The sequence below is a fragment of the Sus scrofa genome, chromosome 16 (genome assembly GCF_054392235.1).
Source record: "Sus scrofa isolate SSC_HxYL_T2T_F1_AM1 chromosome 16, Sscrofa_HxYL_maternal_Yorkshire_Landrace_v2.0, whole genome shotgun sequence".
Lineage (NCBI taxonomy): Eukaryota > Metazoa > Chordata > Mammalia > Artiodactyla > Suidae > Sus > Sus scrofa.
The window spans coordinates 60,380,595-60,406,168 of NC_139398.1; the positions used below are offsets into that span (position 1 = coordinate 60,380,595).

At 46.6% G+C, this 25,574-nt stretch overlaps 1 protein-coding gene and 1 long non-coding RNA gene across 2 annotated transcripts in view; both read left to right on the forward strand.

Moving 5' to 3' along the window:
* MAP1B (microtubule associated protein 1B) overlaps nt 1–25,574 on the forward strand; it is a 94,038-nt gene that overhangs the window by 38,010 nt on the left and 30,454 nt on the right. The window lies entirely within an intron of this gene.
* Nucleotides 16,813–23,023, forward strand: LOC146395602 (uncharacterized). Its single transcript, XR_014831524.1, has 2 exons — nt 16,813–17,190; nt 18,275–23,023. It is a non-coding gene; the product is annotated as an uncharacterized LOC146395602 (long non-coding RNA).

Sequence of the window (25,574 nt, forward strand, 5' to 3'; positions counted from 1 at the left end):
AAATGATAGCAAGCCCAGTGGAAAATGGTCATCTACACAGCATGAGATGATGGAAAGATCTTCCTGGGAATTTGGGAGCCCTTGCCACCGACCTTTTCATTTCTCTTCCGAGAGAAAATACTGAACCTCAGAGGAACACAAAGAAAGAGAATGATGTTAAACACAGAATGATTTTATTCTTTGGCAGCAGCCCACGTACTTAAAATAAAAAAATCCTATTTCCATTGTTGTGCACCTGTCATTGCTCTGAATGAGCTCTTTTTCTCTCTTGATGGATGGTGGTCTTAAAAGCTTGCTGTCTTTCATTAGCAAAGTGAAATGGGGTGCCAGTGCGAATGCTTTGTCATTCTGATGGAGTAGAATGCGTGAATCGGTGTAATTATTCAGTGTTTGCATAATCAGCAAGATTTTGAAGGGGAATGTTGCCCAACTCAGAAGTGGCCTCATTTCACCTACAATATTCCATTCAGATGCCAAGCATCTCCCTCAAGAAGCCGTGAAGTGTTGGTGGATGATTCCTTAAGGTAGGAGGCAGTGATGGTGGGACATGGAGTTGGCCTTAATCACTGGCTAATTTTGATAAAACCCAGTGGGCCCTTAGCGGGTCTTGCTCTGTTTCTCAGGTGTATTCATCCCTACTGTTTTAGACATTTGTCATTTGTTGATTATGCATGAGTATGATGTATTGTTCTGCATAGGTCCAGTAAGGAGTGACCAGCCACACCTATTAAATTCCATTTGCGAGTGAAGTTAGACACAGAAATGTGGGCAGTTTGCTGGGAATTCTGACAGAAAAGCAGAAGATGATTAAAGAGATAGGCTACATCAGGGACTCATTAGGAGCGATTTGGAAAAAAGCCATGGACATTAAATGTACACTTTTATTTTTTAAGTCAACTGTAGCAATAATCCGTGTATGTGTAAAAGACAGATACTAGAAGAATACAATTTTGGGGCCGCACCTTTGCATGTGGAAGTTCCTGGGCCAGGGATGGAACCCCTGCCCCTGAAGTAACCAGAGCCACTGCAGTGACAACGTCAGATCCATAACCCACTGAGCCACAAGGGGAACTCCTGTACGCTCTTTTTTTGAAGGAGAAAGTCTCATTTACAAGGAAGGAACTTGTTCGGCTGAGCTGTTTGAGAAACTCTGGCAGTACTAGTTGGTAAGAAGGAGACTGGATTTTTCATTAACTCATTTAAATCAATGTATTTCAGCCCTGCATGACACCAGAACCAAAAATCTGAACAGTGCCCCAGGGCTGGATCTCACAGTCACCCAGCTCATCTAATTTAGACTAGATTGCTTTTTTCATTAAATCTGAAAATAATTTCAGGCAGGCCACCTTTCTAAGGGATTTCTGCAATGAATCATCCTCTAAGGAAGAATCTTTGCCTTTTTCAGACAGAGCTAGTGGCTTTGAGTCTGCGTATGTTCCCCTTTTCTCTATGAAGCCAGTCTGCCTTGCTCCTCATTCCTTTTTTTTTTTTTTTTTTTAAGGGCCGTGGCATATGGAGGGTCCCAGGCCAGGAGTCAAATTGGAGCTGTAGCCGCCAGCCTATGCCACAGCAACACGGGATCCGAGCCGCGTCTGCAACCTACACCACAGCTCATGGCAATGCCAGATCCTTAACCCACTGAGCGAGGCCAGGGATCAAACCAGCATCCTCCTGGATCTTAACCACTAAGCCAAGAAGGGAACTCTCTCTTTTTTTTTTTTTTTTAATTGAAGTATAGTTGATTTACAATATAGTGAGAGTTTCAGGTGTACATCAAAGTGATTTGATTATATGTGTGTGTGTATATATATATATATATATATATATATATATATATATTCTTTTTCAGTCTTTTCCATTATAGGTTATTATGAGGTAGCAAATATAGTTCCCAGTATTATACAGTAAGTCCTTGTTGCTTATTTTTTTTGTGGTAGTGTGTCTCTGTTAATCCCATGCTCCTAATTTATCCCTCCCTGGTCCTCGTTCTTGATGAGAGTTAGTAATAATAATAGCTCACATTTGCTGAATGCTCACCTTGTCCCAAGGACTGTTCCAAGCACTTTACCTGTATTAACTGTGGTAATCCCACAACCTCCCAAGGGGGAGGCACTGTTATTATCCCCATTTAACCATGAGGAAATGGAGGCACAGAGTCGTTAAGTAGCCTGCTCAAGGTCGCTCAGCCTGTGAGGAAGGGAACCGGGGCTCAGACTCTGGCCGTCTGGCACCAGGGCCCACTCCCTGCTCAATGTGAAACCCTTCAAATACCCGTGGAAGGTGCTCTCTAGGTAGGGAAGCTCCGTAGCCCAGGCAGATGCTCTGACCGTGGTATACCTTGTAGATGAGGCTCGGATCTGACGTGGCTGTGGCTGTGGCGTAGGCCAGCAGCTGCAGCTCCAATTTGATCCCTAGCCTGGGGACTTTCATATGCCTCGGGTCTGGCCCTGAAAAAGCAAAAAAAAAAAAAAGAAGGGAAGCGGGGAGATGCCTGGGAGGGAAGAGCAGGCTCTGACCCTGGAAGCCCATAGTCCAGGGTGAAGCCCACAGAGGACACCCTGCTGGGTGATGAATGGGCTAGTGTTCCCGTGCCCTCCCAGGACCGCCATCCTCTCCTGCCACTGCAGATCAGCGGTGGTGTGGGGGTAGCCAGCTGGGAGGGGAGGACTTGGGAGAGATGTCCAGGGAGAAAACCGGTGACTACCAGCTAGGCGGGGATTGGTGGCTGTTGCTGGGAGACCCTGCTGGCTGTGGAGTGGACCAGGGAGGATCCAGTTTGCCTGTCTTCACAGACAGTCTTATAGATGAGAAACAAAGCTTTCTCACGGGACCCACGGGAAAAGTTAACATGCGCTGGAAAAGGAGTCTCTGCGAAGTGGAGTTCAGCGCAGTGGTTTCCAAAATGTCTCTTGGGTACAGAGGAGGGAAAATCACCCAAGTTAGGGAAACGGCACAGTTCCCTAAATATAGCAACAATTTCTTATAAGAACATTACCTAGTTGATAGCAAATGATCTGTATTAATTATAAATAAATTTTGTGGTGGTTAGGAGAGGTATGACGATTTTAAAATAGGAACCAGGAGTTCCTGTTGTGGCGCAGTGGCAGTGAATCCAAAGAGTATTCATGAGTAGGTGGGTTCCATCCTTGGCCACACTAAGTGGGTCTGGGATCCGGTGATGTCATGAGCTGTGGTGCAAGTTGCAGACTCGGCTCGCATCCTGCGTTGCTGTGATTGTGCTGCAGGCCAGCAACTGTAGCTCCAGTGCAACCCCTAGCCTGGGAAATTCCTATGCAATCCCTAGCCAGGGTGAGGCCCTAAAAAAGCAAATCAAATAAAACGAAATAAAATAGGAACTAGTTCGTAAAATACATAATTCCTAAAATACTTCTTTTGCAGTGCTTCCCTGGAACCAAAGAACATACCCAGCTTAGTTAAGCCACTTGTGCAGCTCTACTCTGTGGAATCTTTCATTTCACCCTGAGGCTGCATGGGGCCCCTTAAAGCCCTCTCTCCTTCCAGTCCCCTGGGGAATCAGAGGACACCCTCTCAGCCCCTCTGATCATAGAGACCAGTGGGGACGTGCAAAAGAAGGGCACACACCCAGGGAGGTCTTGCTAGTAGCCCTCTAAGGAATTGGCTACCCATCCTTAATGCTATCCTGCTAGTTTTGAATATTCTCCTTTTCAAATTCACTGCAGAAAGGCCAGAATAGTTAAACTCCCATCAGAATCACTTGGCAGGGGGATGCCTGTCCTGAATCTACAGATGCCTGAGGCGTCTCATCCCAGGGCTGATGCCTCGGAGCCTCCAAGGGTGGGGTCCAGGAATCTGCATTGTGAATGAGCTCACCAGCTGATGCCAGTGCTCAGCAGACTCTGGGAACCCCCGGTGCAGGACGTGGGGTTCACTCAGCGCACACATAGGAGAGAGACGTTGAGATAGGAAAGGCAACAGGAGAGAAGAGGGAGTGTTTACAGCATTTGGGGAAAGGCTCCTGGTCCGCTGTACTCGTTAAAATAAGCCCGGGCATGAGTTTGGACTGTGTTCCAAAGGAGCATCTCATGTACAAAGCTGCAGCCCGGGTGGTGCTGCGATCGGACGGTCAGGAGATGACAGTGTGTCTGTCTTGTCCTTTGTCCGGTGGTCTCCAAACTGGCGCATTTACAGTGTCCAGGCTGGTCTCAAGTTTTGTTTCCACCTGGCTGAGAACTACTGCTCACGCTTCAGGACCCGGCCTTCCCTGACTCCCAGATGACCTCCTGCTCTCCTAACACGCATCCTCACAGCACTCCGAGTCCTGTGATTGTGTGTGTGATAACCTGTCTAACATCTTGAATCAGGGCTGAGACTGGGTTGGATTTTCCACTCTATCTCCCAGCATCCAGACGATGCCTGGCACATAGTAGATGCTCATTAAATATGTTTTGAATGAACATGCTGGTGTTTAAATTCCACCACCATATCCTGTTCTTTCTAGACTTCAGAAAGCAGTATCGTCTTAAGCGTCTCAAGACCCATGAGGTCTTAAGCATCACTGTTTCTTCACATTAACAAGGAAGAAATTTCCTATTTCTAACCAAATGACTCATCCCCTCTTGGGAAAATGTACCAGAAGGCATGCTGAGACTTAGGACAGGTGGTAAGCAAAATCATTTTCTCTTTTTTCAAAATAGACATTTATTTCACTGTGTTCTTTCAACATAAATCTGATGAACGCTACTTGAATTTGGCAAGAAGTGTTTGCTAATTAGTTGCCTTCGTTGAAAAGATTGTTAGCTCATTAGTAAGATTCTGGTCCAGCTTCTGAAGATTGAAGAACTTGGATTTTCCACATATATTGTTGAAAGTCTCCCAGGATGCCTTCTGGACAGAATTTGTCTGCTCAGTGGGGATACCTCTGTTCTCTTCTGTCACTTCTTCTGAACTTTTCTTCAGAGCAATGGAGATAACTGGGTTGGAACAGAAAATGGGGGGCGGGGGAATGGGGGTTCCCCACTGTGGCACAACAGGATTGGTGGCATCTCTGCAGCACCAGGACGCAAGTTTGATTCCCTGCCTGGCACAATGGGTTAAAAGATCTGGCAATGCTGCAGCTGCGATATAGGTTGAAACTGCAGCTCGGATCTGATCCCCGGCCCGGGGGAACTCCATATGCCTGGGGGGGGGGCCAAAAAAAAAAAAAAAAAGAAAAAGGAAATGGAGTTGGGGTAGGGGCAGGAGGTGGGGAGCAAAAGGGAGGTTTTCTCTTCCAGCTCCACATGTGCCCCGAAGCCAGAAGGGAGGAAGTGGGACAAATGCAATTCAAAAAATAAGAATTTAAATTCATTCCACAGCGCCACCTTTTCTGTGTATGTTTGTGTTTTTTCCCTGAATATCGATGTAGCCAGTTGAGTGCACCATAGAGAAGGAAACCTTGGCAGGATTAAGTTTATTTTAGGGTTTGACTGTGTGTGTGTGTGTGTGTGTGTGTGTGTGTGTGTGTGTGTGTGTGTGTGGATAGATCATGTGGGGTCCCATTTTCCCCAGTAGGAGCTGGGCCTAAGTCATTTCTGCATCTTTTACATACAAAGGTCTTCATCCATTTCTTAAAATTAGGCTGATATTCGTTCCCACTTAGATTTTTTACAAAAATGAGTACGTGGAGCTCCCGTTATGGCGCAGCAGAAATGAATCCGGCTAGGAATCGTGAGGTTGCGGGTTCAATCCCTGGCCTCGCTTAGTGGGTTAAGGCTCCTGCAATGCTGTGAGCGGTGGTGCAAGTGTCAGACGCGGCTCGGATCTGGCGTTGTTGAGGCTGTGGTGTAGGCTGGCAACTGTAGCTCAAATTTGACCTGGGAATCTCCATATGCCGCAGGTGCGGCCCTAAAAAGCAAAAAAACAAAAACAAAAACAAAAACACCCAAAAATGAGTATGTTGACTTAATGTACAAACCCAGCAGTCTGCTCATTGAAAACACCATCATAGTTTTTAGGTCTTGATGTCTGCTGCTTTTACTTTATTCCCTAATTACTGGTTCAGTATCTATTTCAGATTGTTTTCTCATATTACTCTGAGCACTTAATTTACATGCTCTTTCCTCATGGCCTGAGATTTTCTCTGGTGGTCACTGGCATTTTATTCTAGGCATCATTAACTGGCCACAAAGCCAAAACGGACCCAAACATTCTAGAACAACCCGTTCTGCTTAATTTACAAGTGAGGAGTAACTTAAACCCAAAAGAACTGAATACAAGACTGATTTCTTTCTTCAAGCCACCATCCCGTGGTATTCACCCACAACTTTGATGCACCCTGATGGGGCACCCAGTGGGTATCTGGTTCGGTGAGCTGTATAGCTTGTGCCCCGTGGAGCTGGTGCTTGCAAAGCTTTGGGTTCATGTCAGGAAGTCTCTTATGAAGGACCATTAAGTGAAGAAAGCAGGACCACAAAACTGCATTTCCAATATGCCATCAACTATATAAAAAATGTTCATGTAGAAATGAAATATAATGAAAGGTGAACAATAAGGATTGTGTCTGGGGAAGGTGAGCATAGGTGAAAGCTAGCTGCTGCTTTATTTGGCGCATCCAAAGTGTCTGCACTGGTCATGCGTTTGCTTTGCGATTTGTTTAAGGTTTAGAAAACCCACCTCTGTGAGACTGAGAGGGGCGTGCTTTTGCTGCTGGTGTAGGCAGGCTCCCAACCCTGCAGTGTGGGGCTGGCCTGACCCAAGGGTCCTGGTTCTGACCCTCCTTGGTTGTCACAACTCCTCCCCTTGTTTCTCAGGTAGGCAATAACCACTGTGTCTGGACGGAGCGTGTTTTTCATCACGTTTGACATTTCTTTTATTTCTTTCTTTTTTTTTTAATTTTTATAATGATTTTTATTTTTTAATTTTTTTTAGTAATTTTATTTTTTGACATTTCATTTATTTTTGAATAACTTTAGATTTCCAGAAAAATCATAGATGTTAGATGTACAGAATTTTGAATAATTTGGGATTTATGCAAAGATAGTACAGAAAGTTCCTCTAGACCCCTCATGCGCTTCTTCGAATGTTAACAGGTTCTGTAACCGTGGCTCCTTTCCCAAAACTAAGGAATTAACATGGGTAGAATGCTATTCAAGAAACCACAGATTTCCATTTTTTCCACTAATGTCCTTTTACTATTGTAGGATTCAGTGCAGAATTCCACAGTGAGTTTGGAGGGTGGTTGTTTTTATTTTTTATTTTTCAATTTAAAAAAAAGTGGGAGTGGGGATTGTGCTTGAGGTATGTGCAAATTCCTGGGCCAGGGACTGAACCTCAGCCACAGTGATGACAATGCTGGATTGTTCTATCAGGGAACTCTAAGGGTAGTTCTTTTTATTTATTTATTTATTTTTGGTCTTATTTTTTAGGGTCACGCCCGCGGCATATGGAGGTTCCCAGGCTAGGGGTCCAGTTGGAGCTGTAGCCCCCTGGTCTACGCCAGATCCGAGCCTTGTCCGCAACCTACACCACAGCTCACAGCAACACCGGATCCTTAACCCACTGAAAGAGGCCGGGGATCGAACCTGTGTCCTAGTGGATATGAGTCAGATTCGTTTCCGCTGAGCCTTGACGAGAACTCTGGAGAGTTTTTTTTTAAAGGTACAGATTAGAACAGCGTTCTGGCAGGTGTGTACATAGATTATCCCGCCTGGTATAGATTTTCCTATCTGCTTTATATACATAAAAGCCAGATTTTTTTTTCCCCCCTAGGGGTGGAAAGCCATCAGCAGTCAGCCTTTCACTTCTCAAAGTGAGAGCTTGTTTTTTCTATAAAACCCAGGGATCCAATCCTAGTCTTACCCCTTCCCACCCTGAGTCTTACGTTGACCACTGGCAGGTCCGTGAGGGGAAAAGAACAGCACACAAGACAGCTTTTGGAAACTCCTATGTTATTTTGTGCTAGCACTTCTTGTAAATAAATTAGGTTCTTTCAAAAAAATATAGCTTTTGTTGAAAAATACCATTTCACGTGAGAGTGGTGAAAAGCCAGGCCTCTGAAACCCGTGTGGCCCCAGGCGTCACTGTAATGGAAAGTAGCAACATGGTTCCACCAGAAGAGCCACAAGGAAACCCAGGTTGTCTGAAGTCTGAGAAGAAAGCCCATCCAGGGTCCCAGGAGTGAGTTTAAGAAAAAAAAAAGTCAGTCAGGAAATTGCACGGTGGCTGTGTCTCGCGTCTGGCTCTCTGAATTCTGACCAGACGATGTAGACAAGCATTTGCTCAGTTACCTTGGATTGGCCGAGTCTTTTTGCACAGATTTGTCTTCTTCCCGAGCCATGGACACACGCGAGGCCACAGGTCCTCTTTGCTCTGTTACTTGGCAACAGGCTGCGCTGCTCACCGTGTCCCGGGAGGGAGGGGCAGGCAGTGGGGGTGCCAGACTCGCACCCACATCCCGCTGGAAGCTGTTTCACAAATACGCAGGAACCACACTTGTTTTGACACGCATCCCTCACTGAAATTTAATCATGCGAAGGTAGGAGGCCTTTGAATTGGTTCAAGTCAGGAAATATTTTCCTAGAAGCAATAGTGGTTTGCCATTTCTGTGGGTACCGGTCTCCCATAATATCTCACTGGAAAGTGAAGTGAAGACAAGCGGAATTGAGGCCTTAGACTTGGTGTGGTGGTGACTGATAGGGACGGGGACCGCAGGCAACGGGGTGGTGTGTGGCTCTGGGTGGTGGTGGATAAGTGAGACAGGCAGTCAGGAATATAAACCCGGGAAGATGTCAGAGTCAGTCCACTTCCCCTTGTTCATTTCCCGAGTTCCCTGCTCTTGGTCCTCAAACAAGAACAGAGAGGACATCCCTCCGTTTAGAGACTTTGACTCTGCAGGTCGACTTTGACTAGCAAATGAGGATGGAAAGGCCCCGAACATCTCCAGCTCTCAGCTGTGACCCCGAGGGGCGTGTCCTGCACAGATTCCCTCCCAAAGCTTGTGCTGTTGATTTTGCAATGTCCATTTAAAAGGAATCGCTTCTGGAGTTCCCATCATGGCTCAGCAGTAACAACCCAACTAGTATCCATGGGGACACAGGTTCAATCCCTGGCCTCACTTCGTGGGTTAAGGATTCGACGTTGCCATGAGCTGCAGTGTAGGTTGAAGACGTGGCTTGGATCCCGCGTTGTTGTGGCTGTGGTGTAGGTTGGCAGCTACAGCTCCAATTCGACCCCTCGCCTGGGAACTTCCATTGGCTGTGGGTGTGGCCCTAAAAAGGCAAAAAAAAAAAAAAAAAAAGAAAGAAAAAGAAGAAAAATCTCTTCCTTAGATGACATTCAATACACAAATGCTGACTAAAACCTGTACGTTGAAATGACAGGAAGTAGTTCTTGATTAAAACACCCTGCAGCTCTCCCATATATTGAACAAAAGCAAAACCAAAACAAAGTGGATTGGGGTAGAATCATTATTACTTTGCTTATATTTCCACTGGGGGATTCATTGTCCTGATGACCTGTTTCCTCTTCCTCGCTCACCCTGGAGCATCTGTCACAGTGGACAGGAGGCTGTTGTGTTCCCTAGAAACGGGGTGTACATGACATGTTCTCATGAGCAGAGGGGACAGGATTTCGGCCAAGGAATGGCAGTGGCCCCGCTCAGGGCCCCGTGTAATGCCACACAGACTAAGTGACTCCGCTCCAAGTGTGTGTTAGGCTGACATATTTTTGGACCAGTTGAAGGTTTTTGGTCCCATTCCAGTTTGCCGTTAACAGCTTCATCTATTTGTAAACAGACATGGAGGTAGTGCCTCAACAACACGAAAGGAGATCTGACAACTTGTAGGTAATTTGGCCGCTACAGATGGCCACGGGCAGGCGAGAGTCAGAGGGATGTGGGGGAACAGAGAGCCCCGTGGTTTTGGCTGTGCCCAGCATCCCTCCTGTCCAGCGGAGCTCATGAACTTTGCCAGCCAGGGTCTTAGGAATAAATGAGCACAGGGAAAGGGTGCAAGGGGCACAGGCCTCCAGGCTGGCAACTGTAGCGCCCCCTGTGGCTGGGCTTGGGGAACCGGGACTCTGCTTCGTTCCTGGGGGCCTCTGCTCCCCAGGGCCATGGGTTCTGGGATCCCACAGGACTGGACTCTCTCACTGCTTCCCTTTGTGTGCTGTCAACAGACAGCCCAGCAGCGCCTGTCGATCTCTGCCCATCGCGAGAGCATCTTCTAACCCAGGAATCTCTTATCTGTGGAAGCTTTGCCTTGGTACATCCCAGCACGCTGCACATTCCTGAATGTCATCAGGGTGCACCAAAGCCTAGATTATTCTAGACTCCAGATAGATAGAGATAAATAGAGAAACTATTTTTCTAAAGAGAATACAAATGGGGGGCTGGGGAGTCTGATGAAGATGAACCCACAGCCTTACCCACTATGTCCCTTCCCTGGCCTGGGACTTGATTATATACTGGCATATATTATTGCCAGTATATTTTAAACATTTGAGGAGTTCCCGTCGTGGCTCAGTGGTTAACGAATCCGACTAGGAATCATGAGGTGGCAGGTTTGATCCCTGGCCTTGCTCAGTGGGTTAAGGATCCAGCATTGCTGTGAGCTGTGGTGTGGGTCACAGATGCAGCTCGGATCCCGCATTGCTGTGGCTCTGGCATAGGCTAGTGGCTACAGCTCCGATTTGACTCCTAGCCTGGGAACCTACATGTGCCGTGGGAGTGGCCCAAGAAATGGCAAAAAGACACACACACAAAAACCAAAAAAAATTTGATGTGCAATAATCCAGCCTCGCTGAGTAGAATGTTAACCTCCTCAAGAGTGTTAATCCCACGTTTTGTACATCTCGCTCCCCCCAGAATGTAGCAAAGAGCCAGCTTGGAGAAGGGCTTATATTCTAGACTGAGGAGCTTGGATTTTATCCTGAGGGCACTGGGGAGCCATTGATGGTGCTGAAGCTGCAGACTGGCCTACAAAAGCAGTGACTGAGACTATGATTTAGTGAGAGTGTCATGGCTCAAAAACAGAGGTTGTAGTTTTGCGTATTCTTGTCCTTGTAAGTTTTAGTAGTTATGCTAACAACAAAAAAAAATATGTTACGGATTAAATGAAAATCTCTCTGTAACGAGGACAGAGTGTTCAAGTCTGCACAGGGTAACGTTTCTCATCAGGGGATTGCGCAGCCATAGTTGCCAGGCTCTCACATCCATACGCAGGGTCTCCACTCCGTGTTCCCAGCATCAGCAAACTCAGCAGAGCAGTGATGTTCTCTGCTCCATGGTGATGGGTTTTTTCTAAAAGCATATATATTCTTTTTCTCTTACTGTATGGCTGATTGCAGTGTTTCAAGTATACAGCAAAGTGATTCAGTTATACATACTCTTTTTTCAGCTTCTTTTCCATTTCAGTTATTACAAGATACTGAATAGAGTTTCCTGTGCTGTACAGTAGGTTCTTGTTGTTTATCTGTTTTATATAGAATAGTGTGTATCTGTTAATCCCAGACTCCAAATGTATCCCTTCCCTTGCCCCTTTGGTAGCTGTAAGTTTGTTTTCCTGTGGGGGCTGATTTTACAACAAGCCCTAAATCACTTCATTTCCTGAGTTTCCGCCCTCACTTTTGAGCAGCCTTTCTACAGACCATTCAACAGAAAGAGTACCTGGGGAGTTGAAGGGTTTGCATTTGAACACACATGCAGCTCCTCAGGCTCCCACCTCTCCCTCCAACCTCTTCTCTGGATTTTACTCCCTCTGCTTCCAAAGCACTGATTTTTCTTTATGGCGTTTGTGTGCCATCCTGCTTGCTACCCCAGCCTGCGGGAAGGGCGAAAGTGCCAGCCTGGGAGGTACGGACCTTGCCAGCGACACCTGCCCCTCCTGGCTCCTCAGCCTCACTCTCTTCTGTATGCACTTTCTTAAGCCCCCTGTGGGGCTACACGTTCAGTTTTGGAGACAACACAGAAATCTGTCTGGCTAAATGAACATTTCCCGATGGACCCAGAAGACGATAGAGGAAGGTAGGAAATTTAAGTAATCGCATCTTCTTAAAAACAAAAAGCAGGAGTTCCCGTCGTGGCGCAGTGGTTAACGAATCTGACTAGGAACCATGAGGTTGCGGGTTCGGTCCCTGCCCTTGCTCAGTGGGTTAACGATCCGGCGTTGCCGTGAGCTGTGGTGTAGGTTGCAGACGCGGCTCGGATCCCACGTTGCTGTGGCTCTGGTGTAGGCCGGTGGCTACAGCTCCGATTCAACCCCTAGCCTGGGAACCTCCATATGCCGAGGGAGCGGCCCAAGAAATAGCAACAACAGCAGCAACAACAACAACAGACAAAAAGACAAAAGACAAAAAATAAATAAATAAAATAAAATAAAATAAAATAAAATAAAATAAAAACAAAAAGCAGCCTTACCATGGACGGTAGTAGCGTGGCCCCACAGTAAAAGGCAGTATGAGCTCATTGAGTGGTCAGAGCGTCAAATGCGATAGAGATGCTTAAGCACAGGAGAAAGGTGAGCTGCCGACTCCTGATCCTGGAGAGGATGGTTACCCATGAGGGATGCGAGTGGGAATTCACATTCGTGTGGCGCTTTCCACCACGGTGCTCACGTTACTGCTTTTAAGTCTTGGAACGCCCCTGTAGCTAAGAATTGTCATTGTTCCCATTTTGTGTACCGGGAAACCAGGACGCAGTAGATCTAATAAGGACTTTGTGGTTCTTCTGGCTCCAATGTCTGTGGCCATGCGTTTCCTTGCACACGGGGTGGGGAACGGTGTTTTCTCTGACATCACAGGGGTGCAGAGCAAGACCAAAGAATCTGAGTGCCTCTGGAGTGTCCGAGTGGAAAAGGACTCTCCCAAGCAGCCAGGACAACCTCCCTCCCCCCCTGCACCCATGGCACAGATGAGGAGAGGGAGGCCAGGGAGACCGTATGAGTCAGAGTGGAGAAGCAGCAGCATCTCATGGAGCAGACCTTCCACCATCCCAGCTCCTCATCATTTCCCTGTAGGCTTATTTATACGGGCAGTGGATTGTGAGCTGCCCACACCCACCTGAACTGGCCAGGGGCCCAGGGACCAGCGACTGGTCAGTGCTTACTTAGTAAGTGTGTGTTGAACAGATGTATGAATGATGGACTGACTTCGGTTGTAGCCGTATGCAAATCAGCACGTTGCTTTTACATCTGTCTTGACCTAGTTTTCCTGCCCAAAGACGTGATTTTTCACTCTGCATTGAGAGGATGGTGTTTATAAAAATCTCGAGACAATCAACTGAGAGGCCCTGTACCAGCATCTAGGGCCATCAGTGATATTACTGAGTTGCTTTTCTGTGGTTCTGTGGGGTTAATCAAAGGCCTTCATTATCCTTGTTTTAAACACAAATCTCCAATTTATTATTTAGTTTCTTTTATGAACTTATTTGAAAGGCAGATAGTAGCAAAACACAGGTCAACAGCTGCAGTCGTACGTCAGAGACAGTGGGAGGCAAGGGACAGGCTGGAGATGGGATCTCAGGGACCGTTGGCTATGGGCTCCCACGCCCTCCAAGGGGACTGACTGGGTGGGACAGCTTTTTTTTTTTTTTTTGTCTTTTTGCCATTTCTTGGGCTGCTCCCGCGGCGTATGGAGGTTCCCAGGCTAGGGGTCGAATCAGAGCCATAGCCGCCGGCCTACACCACAGCCACAGCAACATGGGATCCGAGCCTCGTCTGCAACCTACACCACAGCTCACAGCAATGCCAGATCTTTTAACCCACTGAGCAAGGCCAGGGATCGAACCCACAACCTCATGGTTCCTAATCAGATTTGCTAACCACTGAGCCACAATGGGAACTTCGGGACAGCTTTGATTATAGGGAAGGAGGGCGGATCAGGGACAAGTGAGCAGCAAGACCTAAAAGGAAGTATGCATCTTCTTCCTTAAAAGTGGGAAAGATGACTAGACAACCCATACCTGCCGCATAAGATTCATGGCCATCCTGATGAGGGGATGAAGCAATGGCTGGAGAAGCAAAGGCCGAGGCTTCCAGTAATTGCCCTAGACTGTGGGAAATGACCGTGTTAAAGGAAATAATACCTGCAGAGCACTTTGAACAATGCCTTGCACGTAGAAAGCACCTGCACAGTGCTAGCTCTTATTACATTTTCATCTGATTTTTATTATAGTCCTTGTAATCTGATGTTTTAGTAAGGGAGAGTGGGAAACTCCAGAATGATGCCAAACAAAAGGAACCTTAAATCTTGTCCTGATTTCACCCAGTTATTTAGGTGACTGAGGCAACTGGAGAGAAGAAAAAGAGGTATTTGGAAAATGCGACCCGGTTCCCTTCCTGATGGACACACAGGGAATTGTCACATGGCCGAATAGGGTCGCTTTCAATGGTGTTTTAGTTGTGTGACTTTCAGGATGATCTCCTCATCATTGTTCAGGTCTTGCATCTGTGCCATGGGTGCAGGTGGGGAGGGAGGCTGTCCTGGCTGCTCGGGAGAGTCCCTTTCCGCTTGGACACTCCAGAGGCACTCAAGGTCTTTGGTCTTGCTCTGCGCCCCTGTGATGTCAGAGAAAACACTGTCCCCCAATTGGGCAGAGAAATGGCCACAGACGTTGGAACCAGAAGAACCACAAAGTCCTTATTAGATCTACTGCGTCCTGGTTTCCTGGTACACAAAATGGGAACAATGACAATTCTTAGCTACAGGGGCGTTCCAAGATTTAAAAGAGGTAACATAATTCAGAGAGGGTCACTGATGCAACAATTAGTAAAGCAATGACAGCTTGGGATTTGGGTGACTTCCTAATGAGATCTAAAACTTGGCCCAGTGGAAATGAAAAAGGAAGTGGCAGGTCAGGTTAGGGTGGACAATACTCCGTGCTGTTTCTCTTCTAAGACTCTCAGGGCAAAGCAGTTTGGGAACCAGTGCTGATGGGTGAAAGATACTGAACAGAGACGATCAGAGCATCTTTGAGAGGCAGGGAATTTGGGCTCGGGGGGTTATGTGTTTTGATATTGAAAGGGTTCATTTATGCAGGAAGCTAGGGATTTGGGCAACATACCCGATTCTAATTATTATATTAATGATAGCTTCACCCGGTTAGTGAGCACCCACATGCCAGACTCCTAAGGAACAGGACGTCATTTAGTCCTCATTTCAGCCCTATGAGGTGTGGGTCCTGTTATTCCCATTTAATAACGAGGAACCTGAGGGTCAGAGAGATGTAGTCATCTCCCCAAGGTCATAGCTATTCTTTGACAAGGTCAAAGAATCCTTCAAAGCAAGTTGCAACACTGGGATTTGAACTCAGGTCTGCTTTCTCCACAGCTTCTTTCAGTCTCTATAGAGAGAAGGGGACTTACCCAATCAGGACTGGAAAAAAAGGGAGCTCCTGTTGTGGTTCAGCAGAAACAACCCTACTAGTATCCATGAGGACGAAGGTTTGATCCCTGACCTCGCTCAGTGGGTTAAGGATCCTGCATTGCCATGAGCTGTGGTGTGGGTTGCAGATGTGGCTCGGATCTGGTGTTGCTGTGGTTATGGTGTAGGCTGGAAGCTACAGCTCCGATTTGACCCCAAGCCTGGGAACTTCCATATGCTGTGGGCGCGGCCCTAAAAAGACACACACGTACACACAAAAGAAGCCTAGAGAAAAAAAATCTGTCTCCAAAAAAAGGCTGTAGAGAGAGAGGTGATCTTTCATTGAAGAAGGATGTTTAGGAATTAGAATGCTGGATTACCACTCCATTTTGCCTGTATTTGCACTTATTTCTTAAGAATCCTTCAAAGCAGCGACAACTCTCTGAGTCTTTGGAAGGAGCAAAAATATCCAGGTTCTGGAAGCTCCCAAGTAGGCAGATAGGATATATTAACACAGGGAAGAGGGTTGCTGGGTGCTAATTTCCTAAGGGCTGGTAGCTTGGGCCCTGTATGTGAAATTATTTGTTTTAGGTTGACATATTGTGCTTATGTTGTTGATAAAACACCATTAGACCAGTGGTTTAGCTTATGCCCTGGAGGAAGAAGGGCCTTCTAGATTCTCTTAATGTTCATTAAAAGTTGGCATTGATGGATTGCAGGGGAGCCTGGTAGTCAGTGAAGGATGCAAATGAAGAAAGGGACATGTACGAAGATTCAGCGGGGATTTCAGGGGCCTTAAGGAACTAGAGTCTCACACCAAGTTCCTGTCTGAGTCCAAGTCCGATCTTAAGGAGAACAGTGTTTCACGAACAGTGCGAGATCCAGGCCTTATTCGTGGTTGTGGGCCACATGCGGCCTCTGTGCACCCGAAATCATGCTTTTTCACCCGGTTGAGGAAGGGGCTTCATCAGAATCATGCCCGATTCGCTCCTTTTCTGCTTCCTCATCTTTGTATGGTTTCTTCTCTAGCCAAAATGTGAGGGCCGTTTTCGTTTTTGTTGGCAGAGGGCAAAAAATGTGTGTTTGAACAGAGCCTGGGGAGGTTTCAATCCATTCTTAAATCTTCCTGGTATTTTTGTTTTTACTTTGAGCACAAAGGAGATGGGGGAAGCAGCAGGGAGAGGTCTGTGCTTTAGGGACAGGGGTTGGGGGGGCTTGCGGGGGGAGGGCTGGATCTCAACCTGCCCCAAGCAGAACGACTTCCTGCAGCCATTTCCCAGCTGTTTTTGAAAAGACTCTGAACGGAGCACAACATCTTTAATCAAGAGCAATAGTATTAAGCCTTTTCCTTTTACTACAAGTTATACTTTTCTTTGCGCCTCTATTTATTTTGCCGGGCTGGAAATAACGGCAGTTATTTCAGCAGCCTTGACTGTTGTCTGGGAATTGGATGTGGGCTGGGAATAGACTGGCTGATTACACTGTTTAGAAATAACCTTTTTTTTTTTTTTTTTTTTTTTTTTGGCAATCTGTTCAGGTGACAAAGGTTCATAACTGTCCCTGTGGCTGATAGTTCTGTAGTGCTTTCTTTCATATCCATTCCATAGCCTCGTAATGCACTCGTGTTCTTATAGAATATATTATTTTCAGGCTGTTTTGGAGAAACTAGCCCTGCTGCACGAGGTATGTATATAGGCAACATCGGGAAGTTCCTTGTGGTGCAGTGGCGTTGTCATTGCAGCAGCTCGGGCTGCATTCAGTCCCTGGCCTGGGGACAGGCATGGCCACACACACACAAAAAATAATAGAATAAAATAAATACAGGTCACATCAGACAGACTTGTAAGAAATCGCTTAATTAGTACTAGTACCAGTGTGACAGTAAAGAGATGGATGAATGGGAATGCTTCTCTCTCTGAGACTTTTTTCAACTAAAAGACTTCTTGGGAGTTCCCTTCGTGGCTCAGCAGTTAACGAACCTGACGAGGATCCATAAGGAAGCGGGTTCGATCCCTGGCCTTGCTCAGTCAGTAGGTCACAGACACGACTCAAATCTGGAATTGCTGGGGCTGCAGTGTAGGCCAGCAGCTATAGCTCTGATTCAACCCCTAGCCTGGGAACCTTCATATGCCACAGGTGTGGCCCTAAAAAGCAAAAAATAAAAAATAAAAGGCCTCTTGCCCCTTAACAGCCGGGAGTCTGGCAGATGGACTGACGGGGAAAGTTGTGGGGGTGCTGTTCCTGACTTCTCTGCCCTTCTTCCCCACCCTTGGGGATTTCTGCACCCTCACCTCTCACTTGGCTCTGTTGATGGTTAAAAAAAAAAAAAAGTGTTGAAAGAACCAAAATTGACAGCAGTTCAGAAACCTCATTGGGCCTTCAGGTCTGTGTCACTCCCTACAAGGTGGAAGGTACTGGACTGACCCTGTGGTTCGTAAGACCTCACATTCTGTGACCCTGGGTGTGGCATGTCACGGCCACATCGGTGTGATTGACAGGATGAGTGTCTGAGCTGGGGAGAAAGGGAAAAAAGCCAAAAACAGAGGCAGAAGTTTTTTTTTTTTTTTAATTTCCTATGAAATTCATTTTGTCCATGTGACAATCTGAAGACCTTTGCATTTCCCCTGACATCTTTTCAGAGGGACTGACTTGAAAAATCTTTGATGTGAGGGTCACGACATGATGCGGACAGCATCTTCTGTTTCTCCTCCTTTATCTCACTCCTTGGAGGAGTCTCAAGAAAAGGAAAACCTTTTATTTGTTATTTTTTTATTTTTTTGTCTTTTGAATTTTCAGGGCCGCACCTGCAGCATATGGAGGTTCCCAGGCCAGGGGTCCCATTGGAGCTACAGCTGCCAGCCTACACCACAGCCACAGCAACGCCAGATCCCAACCTCATCTGCGACTCACACCATAGCTCACGGCAATGCCTGATCCTTAACCCACTGAGCGAGGCCAGGGATCAAACCCACAACCTCATGGTTCCTAGTTGGACTCATTTCTGCTGTGCCACAACGGAAACTCCAACCTTCTTTTAAAAAAGGAAGTTTGTAATTAAAAAATGAAATAGTCTTTATAAACAGCTTACCACCTTACTCTCTGCGGTTACATGCCTTACTTTATGGCCAGGATTATGCCATCTTTCTAGAGAAATATAAGGATCATCACATAATTTCCCCTCCTGAGATGCTCTCGCTTCGGTGGAGCCCGGAGGCTTTGGTTCACTTGCATCGTGAGGGACCCGACACAGTAGGGACTTGGTCAATACTAAATCATTATCATGAAAATACACTTCCCGCTTCATTCAGAGACCTTTCCATTTTATGAATACACACGAGGGGATGTGAATTACAGCACAGTGAGTGCTGCTCAGGGGTGATGATGCCACCCGGCTTGAAGCCTTCCAGTGCGGGCGTGAGGGTTTCCGTTCTCTCCGTTCTTTGGAGTTTGCCGAGAGGGGTCTCCAAAGGTGGGAAAAGAGGAGCCTGAGGAGAGGAGACCTCCCGGGCATTCTGTGATAGGGGTCCCCGGCTCCCCTGGATGTCATTTTATAAATAAGGCAGTTATGTTTTCTGGTCTCTTATTCTCAAAGAAGAGAGGCTGTGGGACCAAGAGTTTTAGCCTAAGTGGATGAGGTCCCATGTTTTTGCCTTCGCTGGTAACCTAAGAACTGAGCTCAAGTTGCTTCTCTTGCAGCTCTTCTTTGGCTTCGGATAAGGAATCTGAGCAATATCTAGATGAGAATCAGACACCGTTTATGTCACTTGAGATGCTATCACGCAGTGGAATGCTCCCGTTTGCTGCGGGGTTGAGGGAGTGCAGGAGGGAGGCACCTGGATCCCAGAGCTGTGGGCTCCCGGGCCCCTGTGGGAGCATCTTCAGCCTCTGCAGTGGTCCTCCAAGGAGGGGAAGAAGCTTGGCTGCTGGGATACCCAGGTTTGACTCCGGGCTCTCCGATTATCTTGCCGTGTGACTCTGGACAAGTCCCTTCGTCTTTCTGAACCTTAATGTGTATATCTGTAAGACGGGTTTGGAATGGACCCATCCAAATTCACATTTCTACAAACCTGGGTTACTGGCCATAGGCTTTCTAATCGGACCAGATCTCCCCAACCCTGATGGCTTCTTTCCAGGGCTTGGAGCTCCTGGCTGTACGCCTTCTTGCTTTTTTCCCGTCCATCTTTTAGCTCCCATCTAGATGCCGTCTTAATCCGGAAATCTTCCTAAACCCCCCACTTACTCCCTTGGGTGCTTCCCCTCCTCTGCCAGAGTGAGCCTGGAAACCAGAGTCATCCGGCACTTTTTTTTTTTTTTTGGCCACACCCGCAGCATGCAGAAGTTCCAGGGCCAGGGATGGAACCCGAGCCACAGCAGTGACAGTGCCAGCCACCCTGCTCCTTTTGCTGACCATCACACCACAGCTCTAGGGCCATGCTCATGGTTGGCACCCTCTTGGGACTGGGTGGATTGAATAAACCTCTGATCATGAAATAAAACCCACCTTTGCCTAGTCACCTGTTCCTGCTCTCCAGTTGGCTTCCAGCTCCTTCCAGACTTCTGTTACTCTTTGCTCTCCTGGCTTCCTCCTGGCGGGAGGTTTTCTTTCATTCCAGGGTGCTGCTTCTTTCTTTTCCTATGTTCTAACTTGTGGAGAGCCCCTTAGATCATCTCACGTTTCAAATCCTAGAGACGGCTATCTTGATAAGTTCCGAGAACTTTCTCAGAGGAGTTGCTTGTACGTGGTTATAAATCGCTGAAACTTAGGATTTAAAGGGTCCCTAGGGAAGCTTTTAGGGAGGTCAGCCCCGCACCCAGCCCTGGAGCAGATCTTCGTCTGCCCAGTGGTCAGAATTGTCACCCAGGGCTTTTAAGTCACAAATTTCAGTGCTGACTCAAGAGATTCTGATATACTGGGTCTAGAAGGGGTCCCGCCACATGGAACTTTCACAACAAGCACCTTGTATGTTTCTGATGGTCAGCCAGGACCAGGAACCACTATTCTAGAACGGCTGACAGGTTTCATCTCCTATTTTCTTATCTGTCTCTATAGTTGGGACCCTCACTACTCCTAAGATAACCAACCCTATTTGGTCATTCTTTGGAAATGTGTCTTGACTCTGCAATGCTTGAAATGATCAGTTAGTAGGATCTGAAACCCCTATTTGTAAGTAAAATATAGTCATTAATTGAAGGGCTAGATTAAGTCAGGTACCTATTTTTAACAACTTCTTGGGTATTTATGAATAGGTAGAATGATAGCTTGTGTGGGATACCTTTTATGCAGCTATTTAAAAACATTTGACTATAACTTGTAGTCTAAATCGATCTTTATTTCTTTCTGCTTCATTTGCAAAGCCTCTTTTTAATGATTCTACATCCATTATTCGATCAATAGTACTGTACTTATTTCAAAACCTTGAACTATAATTTCCACTGAGGAGGCTTTTTTTTATGCACAGTCATCTCCACTGATGAATAATAAATAAATGCCAAGTGTCCATCTGAAAGAAAGCACCGGATTCCATCCTGAATCCTGATTCTTGATATCAGAGTGGGCCTCTGCACTGACCACGTGGCAGCTAGTGTGGCGTTTAGGAGGAGTGAGCCCCAGCTGCCCTGGGGCTGGGCCCCTCAGGGAAGACTGCCCCAGGGTGGCTCCCCCAAGGTGGCACTGTGTCTCCAGGACCTGAAGGAACACAGGATGCAGCCAAGTAAATAGGAGACGCTTATTCTAGACAAAGGGAACAACATATGTCAAAACCTAGAAAGATCGGGGAGAAGAGTTGAAACCCTCTAGCTATGGTTTGTATCACTGTGATGTAAAAATTGCATAATTTATGACGTCCCACCCAGCATTTGAAGGCTGAGAGCACTTTTCTCGGCATTTCCTCCCAGAGTCATAGCATCGGTGGCTCATACAGCGCCCCCCCACACCCCTGTCCTATCAGCGCTGCTGTTTTGTGATCCAGAGCCCAAGGGGGAGGGGCAGCCTAGGGACCCATTTCCAGCATCTGAGAGAAGAGAACTGGTCCTGGAACTGGTGGAGTGCATTCCAAGGTCCTTGTATGATGGGCACCTGTGTGTGAAAAGCATGTGATTTTGGCCCAGCGTGTTCCAGGTGGTGGGCTAGTTCTCCTCTCCTGCTGGGCCAGGGCTCAGTGATAACAGAGCAGTGTTCACTCCCTAGAAACTGCTTCCAAGCACCCCGGGGTATCTCCCTCATTCTCCACCCCATCCCACCCCCACCGCCACCCCGCTGTTCTCTGGGGCGACTGCCTTTAGCTCCTTCATTTGCAGCCAGCAAGGCCTCGTGATTTCGTGAGGCCTTGGAACACCAACAGTGCCGTGACTTGTCTCTGGAACTGTTCTCTGATAACATGGAAGAGAAGCGCAAGCCCCAGGCAGCAGTGGCTGGCCAGCTTCCAGAGTCAAAAACTGAATTAGAAACTCATTAAATACTTCGAGCCACCAAGGCTGGCTGGGCTGTGCAGCGGCTGGGGAGGCTGGAAGTGGAGGAGGGGGAAGAGGCGGGCATCTCTAGTTGGCAAATGGCAGGGCAGGCCGTCCGGGAAACAAGACAAAACAGGGCCGACTTGTCTGTCACACAGACGTGTTGTGAGTATGCTCGTCTGGTGCAGCCACATAATGTATGCTAATTGCTATATTTCCTTGGGTTTTTTTCTTCCACGGGAAATGCTCAGTGGGAAAGCTTTGAAACCAAAGGGGCCAGGCAGAAATGCCAAAATGGAGACATTCCCCCTAAAAGAGGAGGAACAAAGGGAATAGGGGGTCTGAATTTATAAACATGGTCCAGCATTCTGCTCCATCAGCACCTCCCCCTTCCATGCAACCTTGTGGAGACTAAGCGAGCCCAAGTGTCTGATTTCCTATGTATGATGCTTGGCAGCATCTCTCCTAATAGTCTGAACATTGTTCGTTGGATGTTTTTAAACAATGGGAAGAATATAAAGTTAGCATGCTGCAATGGCAGAATAGTTACCATCGCTTCCATTAAATGTTAAGGAGAAAGGGTGAGCTTGGGCCTCCCTCTGACTTTTCTGGCCAGAGAGGCAGACCTCCCCGTAGACCTTAAGACTCAGTGGCAAACTGAGGAGGCTGTGAAACTGAACCTACTTAAATAATTATCCATTAATAGGAAAGACTCTATCAGTATTTTTTTTTTTTACACGTCAAACCATGTATCTCTAGTGTTCTATTAGATACCCTTGGGTGACTGTCATTTTTTAAATCAAATAAAAACAGACCAGTGTATTAAAGTAATGGTTTCTCTAATGAAGCTTATCAAAGTGCACAGACATTTTCTATGGGAAAAATGAGCTAGGGAAGAGAAATATATTTTCTTCATCATTGATATCAAAACCCCAAGGGTTAAAGTATTGGTAAGTGGACCTATTTTTTAGCTCCCAAACCCTTAATTTTTTATGATTAAAAAATGTAATTGATTCTTTAAAGCAATTTTGTAGATATGCTACATTGAAGGCATTTAATAATGAATTTGATTGGCAATCTAGATATTTTCCAGAACAGTATAGAAAACACATTAGGAGTTCCTCCTGTGGTGCAGCGGGATAAGGATCCAGGGTTGTCTCTGCTGAGGTGCGTGTTTGATCCATGGCCTGAGCACTTTCAGGTGTCACAGGTGTAGCCAAAAAAAAAAAAAAAAAAAAAAGAAAATAAAAAAGAAAAAGACACAGTAAAGCATCAGCTTATATCCTTTAAGAATTGTAAGAAAAAAGTGACATAAATTTAAGCTTCTTTTTCAGATGTTTTTAAATTCCTATAAAGATTTTTGTCCCAGGATTAAACACTGAGTTACTCGAACAAAAAAATCCAGGGACTTAGTGAAGTGCCAGTGTGGGGAGGCCTCCATTTATACACAGAAATCCTCTTCTGGCCCATTTCCCCCCACGTCCTGGTCGTGTGAGGGCAGATTCCTTTTGCGAAGCCTGAAATTGTAAGAGAAAGGGCATCCTTTTCATCTGGGGCTGGTATTTGGGTCCGATTTCAGTTAGGAAGCCGCTTCCAGAACCACATCCAGAGCCTGATCCAGAAGAGTTTTCTCTGAAAAAGGGAAGATAACCAGCGGGTCCTGGTACCTCTTCATGGAAAAAAGGTCAGGTTTGTAGTTCCCAGGGTGGCACAATAGGATCGGCAGTGTCTCTGTAGCACCAGGATGCAGATTGAATCCCTGGCACAGTGGGTTAAAGGATCTGGTGTTGTGGTAGCTGTGATGTTGTAAGGTCGCCAGTGTGGCTCAGATCTGATTCCTTGGCCCTGGAACTCCATATGCTGCGGGGCGTCCAAAAAAGAAGAAGAAGGAAAAAATAAAGTCAGGCTTTAAAGTATTGTGTTGGATTTGTCTAGAGGCAGGAGGAATATCGGTCCCTTTTCTTCATTATGTTTGCAGCATGACTCTCTGAGTGTAGTAACCCCACTGCTACTTGGCTCTTTCTGTAGGATAACCTTGTACTGAGGATTCCAAAACCCAGACTGGGGAAGAGCCAGGAACCTCCTCATGCACTTGTCACCCGGCCCCAATACACCAGGCCCTGACCTTCGCACCGGGCTCTGACCTAGGCTCCAGCTTCACAGTTGGGAGTGTAGCAGAGTGTTTTGGTCTCTTTTAGAAAGGATTCCCAAGTGTCAAAAATCCTGCTCAGGACCCGCATCACAATTCCTTGGTTTTGGAGTCCTTTGTCCTTGAAGGAGGTAGAACATGGGTAGATTCATCTCTTGTTGCACTGCTGACCCTCAAGAAAGCAGAGCAGGCACTGCCCACCCCACTGCCCCCGCCTGGCCAGCTCATGCTGTTCCACTGAGACCTTGCTTGAGCTAAGGCAGGCCCAGGAGTTTGCAGCTCCTGCCTTTCCAACCCTTAACTTTGAATCCTTGCATTTCCTGAGATCTGAGTTTAAATCGAGTTAGTGATACCTGCTGCAACCTTAATGTGTCTCACCTTTCTGGCTTCTCCAATGACAGCTTCTACTGCAAAAGAAGTGGTTCAGGGTTGCTTTCTGGAGCAGAATCTGTTCTTGCCATTATACTCAGAGCTCCAGCAGAGGATGCTCTGGGAGCCTGATTTTGTCCATTCTTCTCCAGAGCCAGCTTACCTGTTGGCATTTTTTACTGGGACAAAACATTCTCCTAACTTAACACTATTTTTTTTTGTGTGTGAAAGAACAGAGAGACCTTCTAAGAAGGTGAAAGACCTAAGAACTTTGCTTAGCAGACATATAGAAATTGCATTTGGTCCAAGGGTATAAATACATTACAGTCAACTAGTAGGGCATAATACAAGGTAGGAATGTAGGAAATGATTTTGTACATGCTGATGTTCTTATGAGAACCTGTGATGTCTCACTGAAATGAAAATCTGGAGATTTTCTTAAGAGCAAGTTTTCCCAGCCCCTAGTTTACCTACCTTCCTCTTTGAACTTGTCTAAACAGGAATTTCAGTCTTCCTTAGAAGCTGGGCAAGAGAATAGAATTTGCTTGTTGGACTCACTTCTGCATCACAGGGCTTGAACTTTGTTTTCAGGAGATCTGCCTCTCTTGGTTCGGAATACATTTATCAATGCTTCAGAAATGCCCCTCAGCCAGATTTGAGGGAAGTGTGTCAAAAACAAATCTCTGCTAGGTAAATGTTAATTATACGGCCCTGAATGTATTCCTCATTTCCTACATGAAATTTTCCTAAGTCTGCAGATGTAGCCATTCAGCGACAGTCTCCCAAAGAAGCTTAGGGGTGGTGTGGGCACATGCAATGAATGGCGTCTCATTGATAGTGACCCTGTGAGGACCTTTCAGTTGAATATAAAATCAAGATGAAATCTTGCTAATGATGCTCGGTTTTAATTACTTAAGGAATGATAAGAGGTGGCTGAGTGACCAGAGGTCAAATTCAGCGCACGTGTGAAATATCCACACACACACACCTCCTGACACGCTTCTCCCGCTGTAGCCTGTTGGACCCACACAGAGAGAGCGGACCGGATAATGGAGAGCAGACCTTTACTCAAAATAAGAAAAGGAGCAGGAGTTCCCCTTACGGCTCAGCAGGTTAGGAACCCAACATAGTGTCTGTGAGGATGCGGGTTCAATCCCTGGCCTCGCTCAGTGGGATCTGGCATTGTTGCAAGCTGCAGTGTGGGTCGCAGATGCAGCTTGGATCTGGTGTGGCTGTGGCTGTGGTACAGGCTGGCAGCTGTTAGCTGTGATGCGACCCCAGCCTGGGAAAT